Source organism: Hyperolius riggenbachi, chromosome 1, assembly GCF_040937935.1.
Source record: "Hyperolius riggenbachi isolate aHypRig1 chromosome 1, aHypRig1.pri, whole genome shotgun sequence".
In the NCBI taxonomy this organism is placed as follows: domain Eukaryota; kingdom Metazoa; phylum Chordata; class Amphibia; order Anura; family Hyperoliidae; genus Hyperolius; species Hyperolius riggenbachi.
Window position 1 is genome coordinate 618876577 of NC_090646.1, and position 25872 is coordinate 618902448.

At 43.5% G+C, this 25872-nt stretch overlaps 1 protein-coding gene across 1 annotated transcript in view; it reads right to left on the reverse strand.

The window, feature by feature from the left end:
• The window catches only part of SLC1A3 (solute carrier family 1 member 3), a 127527-nt gene extending 116473 nt beyond the window's left edge, over window positions 1-11054 (reverse strand). Inside the window, exon 1 of the mRNA XM_068250780.1 lies at window positions 10967-11054. The gene's annotated coding sequence lies outside the window, so the exon portion shown is untranslated. The remainder of the gene's footprint in view (window positions 1-10966) is intronic.
• Between the last annotated feature and the right edge of the window lie 14818 nt (window positions 11055-25872).

Sequence of the window (25872 nt, forward strand, 5' to 3'; positions counted from 1 at the left end):
CTCTAGATTGTAACCCATTGGCAGGGCCCTCTTCCCTTGTGTATCATACTTGATTGTACACTCTACTCCAGTGTATGATCTGGCATTGTATTACCACCTGTATTGTGTTGTGTATCTTATTGCTTATTTTACCTGTATTGTTGTATGTATTGCCTATTACCTGTATTGTGCTGTCGTTCACCCCTGTTATCATTGTCTGTAATCCTATGTATTGTAATAATTAAAAAGATATGTGAGATTCTTTTTAACAATGATAGTGGTAATACAAAATAACAACAGTCATGGATCTTTTATTTTTTAGTCTACTGTATAACATAAATAAACCTAAATACAAATTTTGCCTCCCAAACAAATAAATTAGAGTGAGCTGTGCCGATTCAAGTGCAAATAGTCAGAATATTAGTAGTTTGGGTCTTGGAGGAATCTTTGGGGTATCTCTTTGGTCCTATTTAAAGCTATTGGTCCTATTTAGAGAGTGGTTCAAAGAATTCCATAAAGCATAGGTTATGGAAAAGTACAAATACTAGACTTTATTCCTATGCAAAGTACCAATGGAAATCTAAAATCATCTAAAACAAAAGTAGCACCCCATATAGTGCTCAACACATCCACTCCAGGTCACATTCACATCACACTTATAGGTACAGGTACCTAAAGCTAGCCGGCTTACTAAGAGTGGGGGAGACAGCAGAGTGTAGTTGCAGCACCTGCCAGTGTGGCTCAGTAAGTAATCAAGGACAGCCGTGACTCGTGACCTCAATGGTAAACAGCAACAAGTTCTGCGACCACCTTAACTCAGGGGTGTCAGTGTACCATTTTATCCAGTATCCAGAGGGTCCACACATCCACTTGATGCACTTAAAGGGCAGCACTACCTTATTTTCAGTCCACCGCAGTTAGTAGGGTCGTACTGACCCACCGAATTACTGTGAAAAAATTCGGTCACATGACTAGAGAGGGCCCTTCTCTCCTCCCTGGGCGACCGGGCCTGCGCCAGTGTGACGTCATCACGCAGCCGCCTGTGCGCACCCGCCGCAGCCCGCAGACCTATATGAGGCAGGCCTGATCATTGTGGGACAAGCTCCGCCTTACGCCGCATCACGCCGCCTGGCGCCAGACAGACTGTGAGTCTGAGGCCTGTCTGGAGACGCCGCAGCTCGCCGCAGCCCGCCGCAAGGGGAACGCCTGGCCAGTGCAGTAAGTGGGACACTCTGAGGAGGCAGCCGCTCGCCGCAGGCCCGCAGCAGCCACACACCGCCTGAGTCTGCCGCCCGCCGCCGCCCGCCGGGACCTGCTGCCACGCTGCCAGTCAGGCTCAGCAGAGTTTCCCTGCACACGGTGGGCTACTTTGTGTGTGTGGTGTTGGGGGGGGGCGCGGGGAGGGGTGAGGAGACTCACTCAGCAGCCCACTGAGCACAGCCAGATCCCTTTACCAACTACCTAACGGCCGGGGGTCCCTGTCACTCACTAACAGGGGTCCCTGTCACTCACTAACTAACAGGGGTCCCTGTCACTCACTAACTAACCTGGGGTCCCTGTCACTCACTAACTAACCTAGGGTCTCTGTTACTCACTAACTAACCTGGGGTCCCTGTCACTCACTAACTAACCTGGGGTCCCTGTCACTCACTAACTAACCTGGGGTCCCTGTTACTCACTAACTAACCTGGGGTCCCTGTCACTCACTAACTAACCTGGGGTCCCTGTCACTCACTAACTAACCTGGGGTCCCTGTCACTCACTAACTAACCTGGGGTCCCTGTCACTCACTAACTAACCTGGGGTCCCTGTCACTCACTACCTAACTGGGGGTTCCTGTCACTCCCTACCTAGCGGGGGGATATCTGCCACCAATCTAATTGTATTTTGTGGGGAAATATGCCGCCAATCTACTTGCATTTTGTGGGGATATCTGCTGTAAGTCTAATTGCATTTTGTGAGGATATCTGCTGTAAGTCTAATTGCATTTTGTGGGGCGATCTGCCGTAAGTCTAATTGCAATTTGTGGGGATATCTGCCGCCAATCTAATTGTATTTTGTGGGGAAATCTGCCGCCAATCTAATTGCATTTTGTCGGGAAATCTGCTGCCATTTGACTACTTGATGAATTATCATGAGGCATGTAACTACCATACTTGATTATCTTTATCTAAAATGTATCTGGTCGGGCCCTAATCTCTGTGAATAACACTGCTACTTATTTTGTGTTGTTTTTTTTAAGTCTGCCTATGACCCATCATGAGCACGCCCATGTTCCAGTGCGTGGTGACACCCATCTATTTTTGCTGCCGCATGTGGACATGTCCTTATTGGAGACTGTCCTCAGAATTGCTCACAATCTATTCCCTACCATAATCATGCAAAATTTCTAGAGTACATGTGTATGTGAGCCCAAAATGGGGGGGGGGGGGGGGATTGGGGGAGAAGGGGACTGTGGGGAGGGGGGGGGGGAGCGGGCCCCAGGCTGAAACTTCCTTGGTGGGCCCTTGGTGTCCCAGTCCGACCCTGGCAGTTAGAGTGCCTTTGCTATCCAGGAAGTCTTGAGCCGGGCCTATTTAGAGAGTGCCAGGAGGAAACCTTTGCTGTCCAGAAAGAACATCAAGGGCTCCTGGAACAATGTTCTTTGGACAGATAAGGCAAAAGTAAAATTATATAGCCTGAGTACCAGAAGACATGCCTGATAAAACCAAAAGACGATGTTTCATCAAAAGAAAAACTGTAAGGCATTGTGGTGGAAATGTTATAGCTTAGATAGATCTGCTTTAGAGTATCAAGACTGGTTAGCTCACCACAATCCACAAAAACGTTTTCATTGTAGCAGACGGTATTTGGGAATCATTTAAGCCAGCCTATGAGATAACTGAACATCTCCTGAAAGTGATTTAGTAACATGAGAATTAGCCTATACAGTCAATCAAATCCTACAAATATGGCTGACAAAAAAAAAAAAGAATGGGGGATGCTGTAATAGTCAAGTCAAGGCCTGGGTCTAAATCCCATTGAGATGCTATAGAGAGATTGGAAGTGGGCAGTGCAGGCAGGAAACCCTCTCAGCAAGAAGCAGATACAAAAAATTGTATGGAGAAATTGGGAAGAAGTCAATATCCAAACCTGGTAAACTGCTATAAGAAATGCGAACTGTAGCTGAAGTGGGCAGTTCCAAGCAAATAGTGTCCTTCCTTGTTCCAAAGGAAATGGCCTGTTTGTTTAATTGTTACAAACTAATATTTTCCAAGTTTATTATGTTCAGTTACATTACATTTATGTTTATATTTTGTTTGACTGAAGATTAAATATTTATATGACCAGTGACACACATTAAAAAGAAAAACCGTTACAGGGGGTGTACTCACTTAATTACATGACTATGGGGTGGTTTTTGGTCAAGTTGATTTACAATATATATATACTAGTGATCATCTGACTGCACAATCTCAGGTTCCCCGTTTTTCATTCAGACAATGCTGTTTAGGGGCAGGGACTGTGTGTAGCCAACAGGCAGCCACTGCCTCTGCTTCAGGCTAAGGATAGGGGAGAGTCTCAACACTAGTCTCTGAATAGATTTGCCAAGCACTGGCTCATAAGAAACCGCCCACTGCTCTCCAGATGCTCAGCTCCCATCATGCTTTGCAGTGTAGCAGCAGCATGTCTGACACCACAATAATCATTTTAGAAGTGCATAATTCCTGGAGTCAGAAGGTCAGAGGTTTGTATCAGGTCGCCAGGGGCGTAGCAATAGGGGGTGCAGAGGTAGCGACCGCATCGGGGCCCTTGGGCCAGAGGGGCCCCAAAGGGCTCTCTCTCATCTACATTATTACCTCTCTATTGGTCCTGTGCTCATAATAATCATTTCTATAGATGCTGTGAATAGTAGTAATCACTAACAAACTGTTTCCCAGCCTCTTCTTGCACCTCTGACACTGTAGTTGCCATTGGCAGGTTTTGGTGCGCCGTATCAATTGTTATGTATAGAGTGCTTGGGGGGCCCCATGTAAAACTTGCATCGGGGCCCACAGCTCCTTAGCTACGCCACTGCAGGTCGCAGTTGAGACACTGGGGAAAACCTTGATAACATGATTATCTACAGCTTAATAAATTAAAAAAGGACACATGACAATGTTGATAACCACAGAGGCACAGTTCATACTTAAACAAACTTGAAGCGAAAATAAACTTATGAGCAGGGTTGCTCGTAAACTACGCCAGCACGAATCTACGCATTGTAGTTCGTAGGCGAAGTTTAAGAACTACACGTACGCATTTCCGCGTAGTCGTAGTCCTGCTATGCTTAGCTTCGCCCGCTACGCGTAGTTGACGTATGTATTGCGAAGTCAACTACGCGTGCGGTAACTGCATTCATATGGGTCATTGCGCATGCGCAGAAATTTTATTGCCCTTTATACGCATGCAATTCCGCATTGGGTGTTGGAATGTATGCTTATATTAGTTTGTGTATGCCCATAGTTAGCAGATTATTGCGGACATTTTTCCGCATAAGGGCATAAGCGGTCGCATCAACTACGCTATGCAATACGTGAAGCTTGCGTATTTTAATGCGTAGTCTACGGTATGCTAACGTAGCAAAGTGGCTGATTTCGGAGCCGTAGATTGCGAAGCGTATTTGCGTAAAAATACGCGTAGTTCCAGTGTAGCGAAGTTGGCTGACTATGACCATCCCTGCTTATGAGATAATGAATTGTATGTTTAGTACAGCTAAAGGTGGCCATACGCTTATAGATTTGCAGCAGATTCAACCACCAGATAGATTTCTGGCAGATGCCTGTCAAGTTGAATCTGACAGGAATCTATCTGATGTTTGCCACACACTAGGAACAGATTTCCAATAGATTTCGGAAGGAAATCTATTGGAAATGTATCTAAATGCATTATTGCACCATTAGATCCAATGCAACTCTATGGGCCATGGGATCTGCTACCAGCAGCAGATCGACCTAGATCTTTCATCCTGTCAGATAGATCAAATCCATCGACATCGATTCGAAATCGACCACAAATCAATCGATCGATAGATTTGAAAGAATCGATTTCTGATCGATCTATCAATTCTATAGAATCGATCGATCGATGGCTGAAATCGACCAGTGTATGGGCCCCTTAAGAAATAGAACATTAGTAGCAAAGAAAAGAATCTCATATTGCTTTCCAGTACAGGAAGAGTTACAAAAAAATCCTTTAGTTGTTATCTGTGCAAAAGAGCTTCTCTGAGCTATTCGACCCACTGGGCTGAATACAGTCCTGTTTTCTGAAGCACTTAAACAACCAAGAAACAGTGAGAGACAGCTTGAGATAAGGTTTTATTGCAGGAAAGTTCAAAGGGTCATTATTTCTTATTTTTTATAGCTGTGTGTGGTTTCTAAACTGCAAATATGACAGTATGGTGCAATGTTTATAAAAAAAAGCTATATAACTGAAAATAAAATAGGAGACTATTTTCTTTGCTACTTATGTTCTATTCCTTATCCGCACTACACATACAATTCAATATATCATATGTTTTTGTTCACTTCAGGTCTGCTTTTAACGTTTCTCTCTGCATAAATCTGGACTTTGTTATACTTTCTCTTTTATTGCTCAGAGCTTAGTCCTCTTAAATTTCACACTGTGGATGTTTTAAATTCCTTTATATACGCCGGCATGCCCACAAATGCATCGGCCATTGCGTTTACTCCAAATCCAGAGGCTGGTAAAAAAGTGAGAGATGTCATGCTTTCCTGTAGCGAGTAGGAATGGGAAATCCAATCTATTCCCCTTGCATGCAATCTATAGCTGGCCCGATCTCACAGAAGGATTCCATTTGTGACACAGCATCTGTCAGAATCGCTCCTGGCTCAGAACATTCCTCAGCATTTTATGTATGGTTATATAGAGTACAGCCTGTCTCACACTGGAGATGGCTTATGCAACAAGTCCAGATCAATTGAATTGCTGATAGATAGCAGTAAAGAGACACTCTGTACATCTGGAAGAGCCTGCCAAGACTTTTTAATATACTAAATAACGCAACCTTGTACATTCTGTACTTTCTGTGTAATTCGATACCCACTTTGAAATACGCTGAGATAGGGTAAAGATGCATTATTCTATAGGAGTGAACTGGTCTGACGACTCTTGGACAGACATCTGATCTACTGAGTGAGTTTAGACAAGTAATTGCACTTCTGAATAGAGGTGATAGAGATCTTCTCCATATCAGATCCCTGGAAGCACAAATGACTTCTTTGATTGAAACATTTCCCTCCAAGCAAATAAGCACATTTAAAAACATAATAATAAAACAGGTTGTATTATACCACCTGATACACACATTACAATTTTCCATTAGATTGACGATCGAAAGGTCACATCTGATTTCCAATCGTTTATCAGAAATATGATCGCACCTGACGGAATTAATCGATTTGACCATCAATCTGATGGAAAATTGCATTTTGTGCACCAGGCATAAGGGTGCGCACACACATCCAATTTTTATTGGCCAATGCTTGGCCAATTTTACCACATGTAGGATGAGAGACAACATTTTTGTAATACTGTGAATAGATTGTGGAAGTGAACTCTGATACTACATGGAAGAGGTCAAATTGAACAAATCATTGGTCAATAAAAATTGGATGTGTGAGGCAACCTAAGGCCTCAGTCACAATCGTAACTGCAAATTCCAATCACAAATCGCAATCCCCTAGCAATTGCGACAATAATTTTGCATTGCTGCGTTCCACGATTTTTCGCCGATTGCGGAAATCGCAAATGTGCTGCAATCACAGCAGTGTGAGTAATCCCATAGCATTACTTGTGCTACAGCTCTTTGCTGATCACTGGCGATCAGCAAAGTGCGAAACGTGGGCTGAAAATGCCTGAGTGTGACTGAGGCAAGCCTGGCACACAGCTTCAATTATGATTGGCCAATCACTGACCAATTTTACCTCCTCCATGTACTATGAGGGTCAACAGATGTTGAATACTGAGCAGATTGTGTAGATAAACCCACATGCTACATGGAGGTGGAAAAATTGTTCATTGATTGGCCAATCATAATTGAAAGTATGTACCAGGCTTTACTGCCCCTAAGTGGCATTTACTCTAGGGGAGTAAATTCTAGGTAATTTGGCGGGGCCACCAAATAACCTAGAAGTCTATTCATCATAGGAGATATGAGATCCCCAAGAGGAAAGACTTTTTTAGGGGTAGCATGCAAACTCCATGCAGATGATGTCTCTGGGATTTGAGACAAGGCAAATAACATTTTTCGCGCTATTTTCTCCTGGTGGACTCAAAGAACTTGAGCTGCAGCCACTGGGATGCACCCAGGAGGCAGTAGCTATTTTAGGGAGTCTTACCCATGGACTCCTTACTGAATAGGTGCTGGCTTACTGAACAGGCAGAGCCAAGATTCGAACCCAGGTCTCCTGCATCAGAGGCAGAGCCCTTAACCAGTACACTATCCAGCCACCCTAGACCCTAGAGATACAGGAATGTGCTGACCACATCATCTCAAAACATCCTCCTGATGATATAATCCTATAATGTGCCTGTCTTTTTTTTTTGTATGTTTCGGCTTTCCACATATTGAACAGGTAAAAGTATTTGCACTCTCTGCACTAAGCTGCACTGCTGTACACGGAAACTACAAGGGGGAATGGGCAAACAAGGGTATGGCATTATTAAATAACACTAGGATCAACGCTTGTTTGCTCACTTTCTTTGAACCAATGGAAAACGAACCTGTGCACCTCCCACCTTTTCCTCTTGTACATGTTCTTTAAACGTTTGTTCTGTCTATGAAGGTGTTTTAGTCAAAAATACAAAGAGAAGAAGGACAGCTCGCGGTTGGTCAAGTTCTAATTACGGCCAGGAAAAAAATTATCAATAGAAAACATTGTATGCCGGACTTGTGTTGAAGTGATTGATTGCAATTCATCTGCAGGTCACAAATTGAGATGCGATACATGCGTCCTTTCTTGCACAATTATGCAAACGGCTAAACCTCTTTAATCAAAAACCTTATTGATTAAGATTTAATTGGTCCACCAAGTTTAAAAAAATTGCACGTCGAGCAAATGTCTGCTGCAATATGCTCAGAAAAAGAAACAATTGGCTATCGTTCTAGTCCTGTACTGCTCAATGCGATGCCCAACTATGCCTCTGTAATGCCTGGTACACACCATGCAATTTCCCGTCAGATAGACGGGTAGAATCGATTATTTTCTACTGGTTTGATCTGATTTCCGATTATTTTTCTGAAAGATTTTTTATGTAGAAGTGATCAGAAAATGGATCAGAAAAGCAATCGGAAATAAGAGCGGACTTGTTGTTGGAAATAATCTATTTGACCCGTTTATCTGACGGGTAATTGCATGGTGTGTACAAGGCATTAATCACTGCACAGCTCAATGCATGACACGTTACTGCTGCTCCCGATCATACTGTTGATTGCTATGTGATCTGATATGCAGGCCGACTTTAATGGAAGGTCCAATCACTTTGATGGAATCTGCCACAGATCCACTGTCCCGACCTATCCGATTAAATTTGAGCAGTTTATCTATCGAAAGGGTGATGAGGCTTGATGGTAAAAAATTTTATTGATCAGGAAGAGGATTGATCTCTGCATCATGAGTGGAATAATGCTAGTAGTTCAATTACTAAAATCTAATTGGGATTTGAGTGGAACGGGGTGTTAAGTTGATCACTACTTCCCAATTGATTTAGGAATGGGAAGTGATTATTAATTTGCTAAATTGGGCCATTATGAACCAGTGTTTGTCTGGCTTAAGACCAGTTTGGCTGAAATCCATTTGACAGGTGCTACCAAAACACTTATTAGCACAGGCAATCAAAATGTGTTCAAACCTGCTGGGAAATTTAACCCCATGTATGTTTACCTTAATTCCACTCTATGGAAATGTGGTGGTGTGGTGGTGGTGGTGGGGTGGGGGTGGCACAGGTTGTCACTAAGTATTAGATGAATGTCAGGCATGACGAACGTTAACCGCATAAAACCTAATCGGGGATTGAGTGGAATGTGGTGGTACTTTCATCACTACTACACAAACGATTTAGGAACCAGGGACTGATAAATCATTTGCTAAATTGGGCCACCATGAACCCGTGCAGGTTGGCTGAAATCCATTTGACAGGTGCTACCGAAACAATTATTAGCAGACACAATAAAAATCTGTTTAAATCTACTGGAAAATTTAACCCCATGTATGTTTACCTTAATTACACTCTATGGAGGGGGGCAGGTTGTTAGATGAATGTCAGGCATGAAGAAAGTTAACCACAACCTAGGAAAGGCATCACTTCAGGAAAGCCTGAAACAGGCTGTCTGCATGTTGGATTCATGGGATTTTGTATATTTTATAAGCTGTAGGCTTACTACACACCAGCGGTTCTGGATGTAAGCCTGGCTTCAGGGGCATAAAGAGATAATTTGCATACACAGTAGTGGTGCATTGTGGGTAACCACAGTTATACACCTAAATCTGAATTATCGTAAATACCTTCTGTTTTAAGAAGACAAACCACACTAAGCATTGCTTTTCAGTAGGAGGGCTTTTCAGTCACTTTTAGTCCCCTATACTTTCCTAGTGGGTCTCCCTGCTTCTTAGGTACTCGGTTGTACTGGTCCAAGCCCCTATCTTATAGAGCCATATCAATCCCTACTATGCACTGAGGAAGACCAAAAGTCCGAAATAGGCTGTCTGCATGTTGGGTTGATGTGGCTCTGTAAAATGTATAAGCTATAGGCTTGCTGTACATCGGTGGGTCTGGATATAAACCTAGCTTCAGCGGCATAAAGAGATAATTTGCATATTCAGTAATGGGGCATTGTGGGTAACCACAGTTAGACATAAATCAGAATAATTGCAAATACCTTCTGTTTTAAGCCAGGCAAACCACACTAAGCACTTTGGGATAGAAGGATGCTTTAGTTATGCATTGACAAAGTCTTTTACCATGTGCTTTTATCATATTAGAAATGTGTTTGAGTTATCAGACCGTGCAGGAACATTGCGTTCACATTGATCTCAGTGCCGTCACAGAAGCATTTCAAAAGCAGCATTACTGGACAGGCAACATAAAAATAACATAAAGCACACAAACTATAAAGAAGATAAAAATAATCCATTATGAATGAAAGATGACATTGCTCCATAAACTCGCATTCAAACACTGTGTTTCCGATTCTTTTACAAAATGCGTTTAGTTAAGTTTTGAAGAAAAACACAGATAGCATAACATAAACTCTAAAAACTATTTTCACCCTTGTGATCTTCTAACATGTTAACGTACCCAATCAATTAGGTTCTTATAAAAAAACTACCGTTAAATTGCCCCCAAAAATCACCACCACTATCCCTATTCTTCAACCTGTTGGATTGTTTTTGTCATGAACCTAAGCCTAAGATTAAAATCCTTTCAATAAATCAGCCATGGAATTAACTCACAATCACAATCATTATTGTTATTTTTTTTTTTGCAAAGATTTAAATACCAGCCACATTAGCAGCTGCTTCGCCTCCCGTCACTCATCGACAATAAAGAACAGATTGTTACTTCAATGACTAGATGATTTGAACAGTCACTGGTGGAATGTTGACAACTCTGCACAAATCTATCGAGTTTGCTGTGCAGATCAGAAAAGCCAGCAGCAAAATCATTCATCTCAAAAAGTTGAAAGTAGTAGAAGTATGCTCAAATTAATAAAATGCATGACTAGCCAATGTAAAACAGATACAAAGACGTGGACTACTGCAGTTGTACGGCAGCCAGCTGGAATGTGAGATATACATAAGGACTCTTTATGCTGCTCTATGCTACAGAATGCCTGACATCAAAGAGCTTTTTGGTTTTTTTTGTACTGACTCTCTGATCATGGTTATTCTGCAGAGAGGAAGCTATAGAGGAAAAGATGGGGAAATTAGGACCCTCTGTGGCTTACCTTTCAAGTGTGGAGCTTCTAGAGAGAGGACACAGGAGGAACAGAGACAGAGCGAACTTGTGAGCATGTGTTCTGCTGCACACTACTGTGACTGCATGACTTAAGAAAAGAGGAGGAGACTCCTGGGCCAAGAGCAGAGTATGGGAGAGGGAGAACAGAGGGAGAGAACTTCTAACTGGGTAGAAAAGGTTCTTTGCTTTTTTGAATATTGATTAGCTTTGGCATCCCTGTGTGTTTTTTTTCCTCCTTTTCAGAGCAATTCACACTTTGTTAGTTGTGCTTTACATGGAATGCAAAACTCGACCCTGCGGAGACGTTACCCACCGGAGTCCATGCATAGCTCCAAACTGTCCCTTTTTTGCAGTGACTGTACTACTTTTGGATAAACTCTCCTGTCCCTCTCTTCACCTCTGCTGTCCCTTTTTTATTTTTAGAATTTATGAACAGATCTGGGGAACTACATTTTCTATTTAAACATCCTTCACTCCTACTACCACCGAGGAAGTCAACCACCTACTGCAGACTTCACATACCACTACTTCCCCCCTTGACCCCATCCCTTCTGATTTACTCCAGCCTCACTTCACGGAATTGGCCCCAGTCCTCACTACCCCATTTAACCTCTCCCTATTCACAGGCAACTACCCCTCAGACTTCAAGCAGGCCACTGTACTACCCCTGCTCAAGAAACCCTCCCTCGACCTCTCGCTACCCTCCAAATACCGCCCTATCTCCCTTCTCCCCTTTGCCTCAAAACTCCTTGAGCATCTGGTTCACAAACGCCTGACCCATTACCTCAATGCCAACTCACTACTAGACCCACTGCAATCTGGATTTCGGCCTGCCCACTCGACCGAAACTGCTCTCACCAAAGTGGTCAATGACCTTGCCTTAGCTAAAGCTGAAGGTAAATACTCCATTCTTCTCCTCCTTGACCTTTCAGCAGCTTTTGACCAGTGGCATTCCTACTGTAGGGCGCAGGGGGGCGTGGTGCACCGGGTGACAGACAGCTAGGGGGGTGTCACCACGACCCCCTACAGCAGCAGAGCAGGAGGGGGAAGCAGCGCTAGAAGAAGGGGCAGTGGGGGCAGCGGTGGGGAGGGGGGAAATATCCCCCCCTCCCTCACCTGGGACCCCTCCTTCTGCCTCTCTCCCCCTCCATAGATTAGCGGTGGCAAGTGCGGGCTCGGCGGCAGGGTGACAAGCGGAGAATTACCCACCACTTCCGCGATCCAAGCGCTGGCAGCATCATGTCGTCACAGATCTCCGCCTTCGAAGCCACCCACTGTGCTTCCTGATTAGCGGAAGCACAGTGGGCGTCATTGAAGGCGGAGATTTGTGATGACATGACGCTGTCAGCGTTTGGAACGCGGAAGTGGTGAGTAATTCTGCGCATGTCTCCCCGCCGCCGGGCGCACACTTGCCCCTGCTAATCTATGGCGGGGGAGAGAGGCAGAAGGAGGGGTCCCAGGTGAGGGAGGGGGGGATATTTCCCCCCTCCCCACCGCTGCCCCCACTGCCCCTCCTTCTAGCACTGCTTCCCCCCTCCTGGGGCATCTATACTGGGGGCAACTGTACTAGCTGTACTGGGGGCAACTGTACTAGCTATACTGGGGGCAACTAAACTAGTTATACTGGGGGCAGCTAAACTAGCTATACTGGGGGCAGCTAAACTAGCTATACTGGGGGCAGCTATACTGGGGGCAACTATACCAGCTATACTGGGGGCAACTATACCAGCTATACTGGGGGCAACTATACTAGCTATACTGGGGGCAGCTATACTAGCTATACTGGGGGCAGCTATACTAGCTATACTGGGGGCAACTATACTAGCTATACTGGGGGCAACTATACTGGGGGCAACTAAACTAGCTATACTGGGGGCAACTAAACTAGCTATACTGGGGGCAACTAGACTAGCTATACTGGGGGCAGCTATACTAGCTATACTGGGGGCAACTATACCAGCTATACTGGGGGCAACTGTACCAGCTATACTGGGGGCAACTATACTAGATATACTGGGGGCAACTATACTAGCTATACTGGGGGCAGCTAAACTAGCTATACTGGGGTATGCTAGCTATACTAGGGGCAGCTATACTGGGGGGCAACTAAACTAGCTATACTGGGGGCAACTAAACTAGCTATACTGGGGGGAAGCTATACCAGCTATACTGGGGGCAACTATACCAGCTATACTGGGGGCAACTATACTAGCTATACTGGGGGCAGCTATACCAGCTATACCGGGGGGCAGCTATACCAGCTATACTGGGGGCAACTATACCAGCTATACTGGGGGCAACTATACCAGCTATACTTCGGGCAACTATACTAGCTATACTGGGGGCAACTATACTAGCTATACTGGGGGCAGCTATACTAGCTATACTGGGGGCAGCTATACTAGCTATACTGGGGGCAACTAAACTAGCTATACTGGGGCAACTAAACTAGCTATACTGGGGGGCAGTTATACTGGGGACAACTATACTAGCTATACTGGGGGCAACTATACCAGCTATACTGGGGGCAACTATACCAGCTATACTAGGGGCAACTATACCAGCTATACTGGGGGCAACTAAACTAGCTATACTGGGGGCAACTAAACTAGCTATACTGGGGGCAGCTATACTAGCTATACTGGGGGCAACTATACCAGCTATACTGGTGGCAGCTATACTAGCTATACTGGGGCAACTATACTGGGGGCAGCTATACTAGCTATACTGGGGACAACTATACTAGCTATACTGGGGGCAACTATACTAGCTATACTGGAGCAACTATACTAGCTATACTGGGGGCCACTATACTAGCTATACTGGGGCAACTATACTAGCTATACTGGGGCAACTAAACTAGCTATACTGGGGGAAACTATACTAACTTCATTGGGGCAACTAGTTTCACTGGGGGCAACTATACTAGCTTCACTGGGGGCAGCTATACTGGGGGAAACTACTAGCTATACTGGGGGCAACTATACTAGCTAATACTTTAAATTACAGTTAGCTCCGCCCTCATCCGGTCATGGCCACGCCTATTTTTGCCGCAAAGTATGCCGCAGGTTGTGGTCACGCCCATTTGTTTAGGGGGGGTGTCTTTTAATACCCAGCGCCGGGTGCCAAATGCCCTAGGTACGCCACTGCTTTTGACACAGTAGATCATCCCCTACTCCTCCAGTCCTTCCAGTCCATGGGCATTCACGATCTCGCCCTGACCTGGCTTTCATCCTACCTCTCCAACCGCTCCTTCATGACCGCATCCAATGAGTCCTCCTCCACCCCCAACCACCTCTCGGTGGGAGTCCCCCAAGGCTAGGTCATTGGCCCCCTATTGTTCACCCTATACACATCCTCCATTGGCAAGGTTATCTCCTCCATGGGTTTTAACTATAATCTGTATGCAGATGACACCCTGATCTACCTCCACACCCCTAACATATCCACCACTACCATGGACAAGGTCTCCTCCTGCCTATTAGCCATCTCCTCCTTGAGTTCCTGAAACTAAATCTAGACAAAACTAAATTTATGATCTTCTCACCCCGGCCATCCATGAACCTCCCAGATGTGCATGTCACTGTTAACCACACTACCATTCGCCCTACCTCTCAAGCACGCTGTCTGGGTGTCACCCTGGACTCCGCACTCTCCTTCACTCCCCACATCCAAAACCTCACAAAGTCCTGCAACTTCCATCTTCGTAACATCTGTACGATTTGCCCTTTCCTGACCTCTGCCACCACCAAACTCCTCATCCATGCCCTCATAATTTCCCGCCTTGACTACTGCAATGCCCTTCTGTCTGGTATCCCTATGACCCGAACAGCCCCACTGCAGTCCATCATAAATGCGGCAGCCAGAAATATCCACTGCTCCCATCGCTCCACCATGGCGGATCCCCTCCTTGAATCCCTCCACTGGCTTCCTATCCAGTCCAGAATCAGATTCAAGAACAGTGTCTGACCTACAAATCTGTCCACAAAACCTGTCCAACCTACATTTCCGATCTTACTCAGAGGTACACACCTAGCCGCTCACTCCGCTCTTCCAATGAACTTCGCCTAACCGCCCCCGCATCACCCAGTCCCATGCATGCCTCCAGGACTTCTCAAGAGCTGCTCCAACACTATAGAACTCCCTACCTCCACCCATTAAGGCAGCCCCCTCCTTCAACATCTTCAAGAATGCCCTAAAAACTCACCTTTTCACTCTGGCCTACCATCCCTCCCAAGTGCTCTAAACCCACAGCTGAACTCTGGTCCCCTACCTTTCGTGTCCTTACCTCTCCCTCTAGATTGTAAGCTTTTGGGCAGGGTCCTCCTCCTTTTGTGTCCTACCTGATCATTCACCTCCATTACTGTGAACCCATGCTATGCGTCTGAGTGAACCTAACTTGCCTAATCTCCATGCTCCCCTCCAGCGACTGACTAAGAATTACCTTGTACTCATACTGTGCTGCATGATCTGGTCTTTCTTGTATTCAGGTATTGTCATTTTGCTGTATGTCACCCCTAAATATTGTCTGTAACCTAAACTAATGTCCAGCACTGCGTAATATGTTGGCGCTTTATAAATACAATAAATAAATAATAAATAAATAAATAAAGAGGAACTGTAACCCAGGATCCAACTTCATTCCAATCAGTAGCTGATACCCCCTTTCCCACGAGAAATCGTAACCTTTTCTCAAATAGATCATCAGGGGGGGTATGTGTGGCGCGGATAGTGTGGGGAAATCCCCCACAGTGTTATGTCAGGGCCATGGTCCTGAAAGTTTTCTGTCTGTGAACCACGTTGCATTGTGGGAAATAATGGCTTTTTCCACCTGCCAAGAAAGCAATATCACGCTATGTGCATGATGGAACATTCCATACAGATCACCTGGAAGAACTAAAGATGTCACCACCAGTGATACATTTCAGAATGTAAATCAGGGAGTGGAAAGATTTTACAATGGGCCAACACTGACTAAATAATCTATAAATAAATATTGTGTAAGATAAGCAATTTTATTAATTTTGTAATTTTCACTACAGTTCCTCTTTAACTAATAACAAAAGGGGATCCTTTGTGATCAGTATCAAAATTATTTATTTGCTTATCAAACACGGTGGCCCTTATTCAATTTACTTTTTCTTCTTGTTTTTTTTTTCTAGGAGATAATTTATCATTTTTGTTAAAATAATTTTTCATCTTTTGTTAAAATAACTTTTCAGCTCCCTCCAATTGAAAAAGTACCAAAAAGTAGGTGAAAGAGTCCTGCCAAAAGGATTCTGAGTATTTTATTAATGCTGGTTAAAAAGGCATTTTATTGAGAAGGTGTAAAAATATCACCTAGGAGAAATCTTAGGAGAAAAAGTGAATGTTTTTCTAGTATTTTCTAGTATTCATCCCTCTCGACATCTATAAGTGCTTGAAAATATGCATTTAGCTAAGGAATTTTTAATGGACTCATAACTTGAAGTGTAGAATTGGATCATTTGCCCAAAGGATACCAGAGCTAAAAACATACAGTAAAAAGGAGGGGAGCAGGTATGTATATAAAGTTGTCCTCATGCCCACCACTCAGCCATTCTCCTCCGTCCTCCTCCTTTCTTGTGCAGATACCCCCACAGCTACTTCCTGGTTGGCCGGACATTAGTGCAAAGGCGCTGGCCTGGCTGCATGTGTTGTTGATCGCCTGTCCGCTGCTGGGCCATCACCTGCTGCTCTCCAGATGCTGCTCATTCTCCTCGGAGTCCCTCTCATTCTCCTTTCCCGTTCCTCTTAATTCCCCAATCTCCTGGAAGTTCATCCAAGAGACACAGAGTGATTCTGATCTGTGCAGATGCAAGAAAAGAAAGGGCTTAGGGGTGAGCCCTTGCTTTCTCTGCATGCGCACAGTTCAAAATTCATGCCTGCGGAGTTCAGAATTGCGTGGTGCTGCTTGGGATTACTTCTGGAAAAGTATTTGACTGAGGCGCTGCTCAGTTGGGTGTGGCATTTTGGAGAGTAAGGGCTGGTTCACATGGGCATCTGTCTGGCTTTCTGTGGCGTCGCGTTTTGGTGGCGTTGCGGCGGCGACGCGTTTGGGCTTTCAACAGCCTTCACGTAGCTTTCAGATGTGGTCTGCGTTTTTCTTCCCCTAAGGGAACATTTCCCATGGCGGTTAACTGCCCCAGGACGCTACATGTAGCGCCCAGGGTCGCCTTGAACGCCAGGGAAAATCAGGACCCGAACGCCGCGTTCGCGTAAACACCAGTAAAAGCCTGGTACAAACGCTCCCATTCACTTGAATGGGAGCGTTTAACGCCAAGGTAAACGCCCTGCAGATGCCCGTCTGAACCAGCTCTTAAAGGTCATAGGAACTTCATTTGGATAATTGGACTCAGCTATGCTAGCTTTTCATCTATTAAGATTTTATCTCCAGGTGCTTGGATTTGGCTTGAAGACAACGAACGGAAGGTGAGTATTGGCTAAGATAAGCAGTTAGGATAAGGCATCAGTTTAGGAGGGTTAGCAGATAGAGTAGTAAAGCCTGGATCAACGTTTTAGAGTTAAGAGGCTAGGGGCTTGGAAGGTAACTTCCAAAAGGGCCAACATTAAGGTGGGTGGTTAAGGTGAGGCATTAGAAAGGGCTAAGACTGAGTTGTGTGTGTGTTCGTGTGGTGGTTCGGTGTTAAGGTTTGGCATCAGAAAGGTTTACAATAGAGTTAAGGTTGTATGTGAGAAAAGGAAATTTCAATATTTATATTGGTTCCTTTCCAGTCAAGTCAGCCTCGCTGTTTCGGTCCTCAGACCTTTTTCAAGCTGTATAGAATTCTGTACAGCTTGAAAAATGTCTGAGGACCGAAACAGCGAGGCTGTCGCTGAACAGGATGACTGTCATGCTGCTGTTTTAGCCAATAAAGAGCTATATTTACTGATGGAAAGGAAGCTGGGGAGAGTGTCCATTGGTGCAGGGACACTGCAAGTCATAGCACATCGCAACTCAAACTCCTTAGGTGCTTGCTTTACACTGAGATAAATATTTATATTGGTAACAGTTAGTTGAACAATGGGTGAGAAATGTCGAGACCATCATGCATTTTTTTTAAAGAATACTTTTTATTAGGATTTTTCACAATGATCTTGTACATACAGTTCATAAGATAACTGCGAGAAAACGCGGAAAAGCCGCCGCGTGTGCTCAGAACAAGGTGGCTGATTCCGCGTCTAACGCGGCGGTTTGCACGCATGGGCCTACATCTGCTAGTATGGCTGAACGCGGAGAAACCGCCGCATGCCCTAATAGCGGTGCGGCTGGTTCCGCGTCCAGCGCGGCGGGTGGTAGTGGTACACAACACATGTCTGGAGTGGCTGGGACTGATAGTCCACACAGGTTCAGAAGGACGCGCGCGCTGAGAGGCAGAACTTTTATGACAGCCAGAAGGGAGTCAGCTGACCAAGCCGGTCAGCTGATGATTCTACCAGTTCCCATTGGTCCAGCACTTAGGGGAGGCGCTGGAGAGCGCTGTGCTATATATACTGGGTGCTGGTCATTTACTGGTTGTCTGCCGTTGCAATCACTACGTGGAAGCACTCAGACCTTTTTGTCAGAATCTGTTACCATTCTGTTATACTTCAGACTAGTTCCAGGGAGTTGATGATCACGGACCTCACACCCAAGATTAGGGACTTGTGTTACCATTCTGTTATATGTCAGACTAGTTCCAGGGTGTTGATGATCACGGAGCTCACACCCAAGACTAGGCATTGTTATTATCTGTTATGACTTTCTGCTTTCCTGATCTCTCTTCTGATCACTGATTCGGTACTTCGCTATATCTGATACTCTGTTGCCAAACCCTGCGGGCCTTAGGATTACCGAATCAGCCTCCTGTCTTTGTACTTTATCTGTCCGTGTGTTGCCGACCTGGCTTGCCCGACCTCGAGAGCTATCTCCCCTGTTTAGAGATAGTTCACAGATCAGTCAGTGACATCCTCATATTGGTGTCACTCACGCTCTGGTCCTTCCTACTCCCAGCCTGACTCCTCCCTTCGGGAGATTCTCAGGCTACTGTTAGGTTCTTGTTCTCTAGTGCTGTATTCCTTACTGCCTTTGTACCTGTTCTCCAGGTAGTGTCCTCAAAGTATTACTGTTGCACCAAACACTCATATCACTCAGGTGTCCAGAGGTTAGCAATATATCTGATTATTGGTGATTCTGCAGATCTTCAATAATCAGGTGTATATCTGTATTTTTGGTGATACTGCAGATCACCAATAATCAGATCCTCTCTGTGTTACACCGATCGTTACAATAACATATTAGAAAGTAAAGTTGTACATCTATTACCACATCTTTTTAGGTGCGCCATTACTCATTACACGTGGATACTATATCTGACTGTGTTGACATTAATTACTAATGTTGAGCAATAATTCTTAGGAAATGAATTTATGTGCCCCATGGGCAAGAAGAAAGAGGAAGAACATAGTTTTGGGCCAACAGGTCCTATCCTAATCAGAAGATTGAAGGAAGAAACCGCTCTACCTCTGTTACCCTGTGCAGGGTGCTGGAAAGCAGACGGCACGTCAGGATGCAGGGAGGATGAAATCCGCACACCAATGGGTAAAGTCCAAGGGTTGTTTATTAAATCAAATCCAACTCACAAAACAGTAAAAATGGCAATTTTTACTGTTTTGTGAGTTGGATTTGATTTAATAAACAACCCTTGGACTTTACCCGTTGGTGTGCGGATTTCATCCTCCCTGCATCCTATCCTAATCAGTCACTTGTCCCTGACATGGGATTTGTGTCTGAGTGTTCCATCCAGGGTGTCCACACTTTATCAAATTTGTTTGGGCAATTCCTATTAGCATAATGTGACAGTACATAGGTAATGCTGAGTTGACTGATTATTCCCGGGACTAATTTTCCAGACTTTTGAGACTCTTTCCTGGTGTAAAAGCATAACATTCTAGTTAGGTACTAAGCATGTTTCTGGAACACCACTGGAACGCAATCCAATAACTGGCTAGTAACATCACTCTGATAAAGCATATTTTAGCTGAGTGAACTTAAAGAGAACCCGAGGTGGGTATTTTAAATCTTAAGAGGACAAAGAGGCATGTTCTGTACATAATCACATCAGAAGCTAAGCCGCGACCTGGGAGGTACTTCCTGGATCGCGGCTTAGCTTCCGATTGTAGGAAGGTCACGGAGGCGGGCAGCAGCGGGGACAGAGGCGGGGGAGCGCGGATTGAATCACAGGCTGCAGGTAAATAGAAGGCTAGCGACAAGCAGATTGTCGCTAGCCTGTCGCTTTTTTCAGGGGGGCACAGCAGACCCCGGGGGGGACTAGAGGCGGCAATAGAAAGACACAGAGGCATGTGATTACGCACAGAACATGCCTCTGTGTCCTCTTAAGATTTAAAATACCCGCCCCGGGTTCTCTTAAAACTTCTCTTGTAACTGAAAACCTTTGTTAATGGATAGAGCATAAGGTTTTCCATCTTTCATCTGTCAGAAAAAGTCTATACTAAAATAAGGAAATTAGTGACTGGGGGTGGGGGCAAGGTCATGGACATCTCTGAAACGAGCGCCGTTAAAACAGCCCAGGAGATTTGGGTGCAGCCGACGTCACCATAGGCCATAATAGGAATTACAGAGTTCAGAGAATAATTTGGGTGCCATCAAAAGACCAAGTTCAATTACATTTAAAACACTGTAATTCTGCTGCCAGCAATCGCTGGAAGCCGAATTATATCATTCCCCCACTATCCATGGCGACCTGGAGGGGAAATAGTAATTAACTCCACCAGGACTTGTTCAGGAGAAGGTAAGCCATATATCGTCTTTATCCTGCGCCCAAATCTCCCGTCTGCTGTTTCATAGGTATGCCTCTGAAAGCCTGGCAGCCCTGGCGCTAAGCAAGCAACTCATAGAGACTATATAGGAAATGTGCTTTATCCCATTCCTAATGTATATCACAAAAAATGATTTGATTAGTAAGAAAATCTTTTTACATCTCAGCAGTTTCCCATCATCTCTTTTGGTACTGATGGTACTGATACCATACACCTCCCCATTGCACAAAGTATCATGTGGTAGCTCACCCTATTATTATAATTATTATTATTAATAGAATTTTAACCATATGTGTATTCATTTTTATATCACCAATCCAGCAAAAAAATCCAAAAAGAAAATTTTATACAAAAATTCAATTAGGAACAATTTATATTGAGTGCTTTGTTAGTTCCTGCTGAAAGGTAATTTTATTAGTAAAGGCATGAAGTACTAAGCATTTCTTATAAGAAGTTAATTTGCAAAACTTATCTATTAAATTATCTCTCCTATATTCAATTAACTTTTTTCCTTAATTTTCTCCCAAGAGATACCATCACACATTATCAATAGAACATCTTTAAAGAGTCACTGAAGCAAAAGTGAACCTATGAGACAATGTATTGTATTTGTAGTATGGATAATAATAGAACATTAGCAGCAAAGAAAAGAGTCTCATAGTTTTAATACTATAGCTTTATTTATAAGATTGCATCATTGTGTCATGTTTCTAGTTTAGAGACCACATTCTGTATTTTAAGCTGTAAAACAGCTAATGAACTTTAAACTTTCCTGCAGTAAAACCTTATCCAAGCTGTCTCTAACTGTTTATTGGCTGTTTAAGCTCTTCAGAAAACAGGACTGATTTCAACCAAGTTGGTGGAATAGCTCAGAGAAGCTCTTTTGCATAGATAATAACTCAAGTGTTTTAACTCTTCCTGTATTGGAAAAATATGTTCTATTTGTTATCTGTACAGCATATATAATTCATTATCTTATAAGTCTATTTTTTGCTTAGTATTTGCTTTAAAGAGTAACTGTCAGGCATAAAATAAAAAATGAATTCTCTATTTTTATCTTTTAATCAATGACGATGCTAACCAGACAATCCAAAAGTTCAAAATCACTCTTACTTTTCATTTCCATAGAATATCATTCTCCAGGTCCCCTGGCTCTTATTTGGTACATTGCCGGACAAAGGAAGTTGCAATGCATAAGGTTTTTTCTTCTTCTTTACTTACCTCTCCTTCTAATAGTTATTCCCCTAAGACTTAACTAATGCAGCCTGATTGGCTGAAGCCTTTTTCCCTCCCACTTTCCCCACCCACACCTCTGTTCCTCTCTGATTGGCCAAAATTTCTCGCGATGAGAAGCTGAGAAAATGACTCACCCCCTGCAGCAGCTTTTGAAATCCGATCCATACAAACAAACCAGCTCTGCAAAGTTACACAATGATAGTTTATGACAATGCACTTCTTACTACAGAGCTGGGTGGGAGTGTCTGCAGACTTGGAGGAGGGCGGGCAATGCATACACAATCAGGCAGAGGAGAAAAAAAAAGAGTAAGGGAGGAAATGACATCAGGATTGGCTTCAAGACAGACACAGTCAAGATGGAAAATGCTAAGAAGGATTTTCTCTTTTTTTACTATATGAAAATCACTAAAATCAAAACATGGACAGTGCAATAAAACATATGTTATGTAAGTCGAGTAAGTATTTATCTACTTATTTATGTGTTGTTTTTAGTTTGGAGGTTCACTTTAATGAACAACTAGATTGTGATGCTCTTTATGAAAATAACTATTCAGCACCTAAAAAATCTATGAAATAGCTATTCAGCACCTTGCAAGTAAGAGCTTTTAAAATATGTTGTTCCTGATGAAGTACACAGTAAAAGGCCTTTCAGTGACATCACAGGTAGAAATCGACTTGTGGTAAAGCTGTTTACACTCCTACCATGTGTGAGTTTCTTTTTCCCATCCTCATTAGTATTGTGGTGGTTTTCCCTCCTGTTCAACAATGCATAATATAATTTCAGTGGAGTTTGAAGTTATCTATAAAAAACATTTGGGACTGTTGGGGCTATTAAACAACCTACACCTAACAATGCCTGATATCTACCTCTGTGAGAACTCACCTTGGCCTCAATTCACTAAGATCATGCTGGAGATAATAAGGCAAGAGAAAACTTGCCACCACACAGTGAGAGAGTTAACTTATCTATTAATTCCTTAAGTTAACTCCTCTGTAGTTAAGTTCCCTCTTCTGTAGTTATTTTCACATGCAGTTAATTAATAGCCATTCTGGGGTTATTTTAAGGATTGAAGAGTTAACTTTAGAGATCTCACCTTAAAGGATACCCCAACTGAAATGTGACATAATGAGATAGACATGTGTATGTACAGTGCCCAGCACACAGATAACTATGCTGTGTTCCTTTTTTCTTTCTCTTCCTGAAAGAGTTAAATATCAGGTATGTAAGTGGCTGACTCAGTCCTGACTCAGACAGGAAGTGACTACAGTGTGACCCTCACTGATAAGAAATTCCCCTTTTTTACCTCTGTCTTGCTCTCAGAAGCCATTTTCTGCTAGGAAAGTGTTTTATAGTTGGAATTTCTTATCAGTGAGGGTCACACTGTAGTCACTTCCTGTCTGAGTCAGGACTGAGTCAGCCACTTGCATACCTTATATTTTACTCTTTCAGGCAGAAAAATAAAAAAGGAACACAGCATAGTTATCTGTGTGCTAGGCACTGTACATATACATGTCTATCTCATTATGTCGCCTTTTTAGTTGGGGTATCCTTTAACTTAAAGACAGAATAGTTAAAGAGGATCTGTAACATAAAAAGATCCCCTGGGGGGTACTCACCTCGGGTGGGGGAAGCCTCCGGATCCTAATGAGGCTTCCCACGCCGTCCTCTGTCCCACGGGGGTCTTGCTGCAGCCCTCCGTACAAGATGACGTCATTATTTACCTTCCCGGCTCCTGCGCAGGCGCTCTGACGGCTGTCGGCTCCGAACTACACGGAAATACCCGATCGCCGTCGGGTCTGCTCTACTGCGCAGGCGCAAGTTTCCGGCGCCTGCGCAGTAGAGCGGACCCGACTGAGATCGGGTATTTCCGTGTAGTTCGGAGCGGAAAGCAGCCACAGTGCCCCCGCTGGAGCCAGCAAAGGTAAATATTGATTTTACAGTTGGGCCTGTCGCCGGCTGTTCGGAGGGCTTCAGCGAGACCCCCGTGGGACAGAGGACGGCGTGGGAAGCCTCATTACGATCCCGAGGCTTCCCCCACCCGAGGTGAGTACCCCCCAGGGGATCTTTTTGAGGTTACAGAGTCTCTTTAACTTTAGGTTTGCCTGAGGTAAAATGTTTCCTAAATACTACATGCCTCATCACCATGGTGATCACTCTAGAGACATTATTAACCCATTCGCGTTCCGTTGTTTTCACTTGAGCAATGTTCACCTCCCATTGATTAGCCTATAACTTTATCACTACTTATCACAATGAACTGATCTATATCTTGTTTTTTCTGCCACCAATTAGGCTTTCTTTGGGGGGTACATTTTGCTAAGAGCCACTTTACTGTAAATGCATTTTAACAGGAAGAATAAGAAAAAAAACGGAAAAAATTCATTATTTCTCAGTTTTCAGCCATTATAGTTTAAAAATAATACATGCCTCCATAATTAAAACTCACGTATTGTATTTGCCCATATGTCTCGGTTATAACACTGTTAAAATTATATCCCTATCACAATGTATGGCGACAATATTTTATCTGGAAATAAAGGTGCATTTTTTCCGTTTTCCATCTATCACTATTTACAAGTTTAACCTATTTTGGTTCCTGGACGTAGAAACTACGTCCAGGAACCATGCGCGCTACCGCGCGCTCCCACGGCCGATCGCGCGCGTGCACGCGCACTCCCGGCCGCGGATTCGGTAGCCACGGAATCAATGTATTGGGCTATGGTGCCCGATCACTGATTCCTCTCCCCGCTGAAAAAGCAACAGCTTCTCTCGGAAGCTGTGCTTTTTCTGGCCGTTGCCTCCCCCCTGCATCACTCTAAGCGTGTGTTACGCTTAGAGTGACGTCATGTAAACAAACTCATGGCCGCCATCTTGTGGCCAAAAAGTAAAACTACAACTAAAAGTAAAAAAAATTAAAAACAACACACAATTACATTATAAAACTATAGTTTACATCCCACTCTCCCAAAAATACCCAAATAAAATGTTTAATATAAAAAAAAAAAAACATTACAATAAACAAAAAAAAAACATGTAAATATTTACCTAAGGGTCTAAACTTTTTAAATATCAATGTAAAGATGAAATATTTCTATATTTTTTTTTTATTTTAAACTTGTAAATAGTGATGATAGATACAAAACGGAAAAAATGCACCTTTATTTCCAAATAAAATATTGTCGCCATACATTGTGATAGGGACATAATTTTAACGGTGTAATAACCGGGACGTATGGGCAAATACAATACGTGAGTTTTAATTATGGAGGCATGCATTATTTTAAAACTATAATGGCTGAAAACTGAGAAATAATGATTTTTTCCGTTTTTTTCTTATTCTTCCTGTTAAAATGCATTTACAGTAAAGTGGCTCTTAGCAAAATGTACCCCCCAAAGAAAGCCTAATTGGTGGCGGAAAAAACAAGATATAGATCAGTTCATTGTGATAAGTAGTGATAAAGTTATAGGCTAATGAATGGGAGGTGAACATTTCTTAAGTGAAAACGACGGAACGCGAATGGGTTAAAATAAAAAAAATATAGAAATATTTCATCTTTACATTGATATTTAAAAAGTTTAGACCCTTAGGTAAATATTTACATTTTTTTTTCATATTAAACATTTTATTTGGGTATTTTTGGGAGGGCGGGATGTAAACAATAGTTTTATAATGTAAATGTGTGTTTAGTTTTATTTTTTTTACTTTTAGTTGTAGTTTTACTTTTTGGCCACAAGATGGCGGCCATGAGTTTGTTTACATAACGTCACTCTAAGCGTAACATACGCAGCTTCCGGGAGAAGCTGTCGCTTTTTCAGCGGGG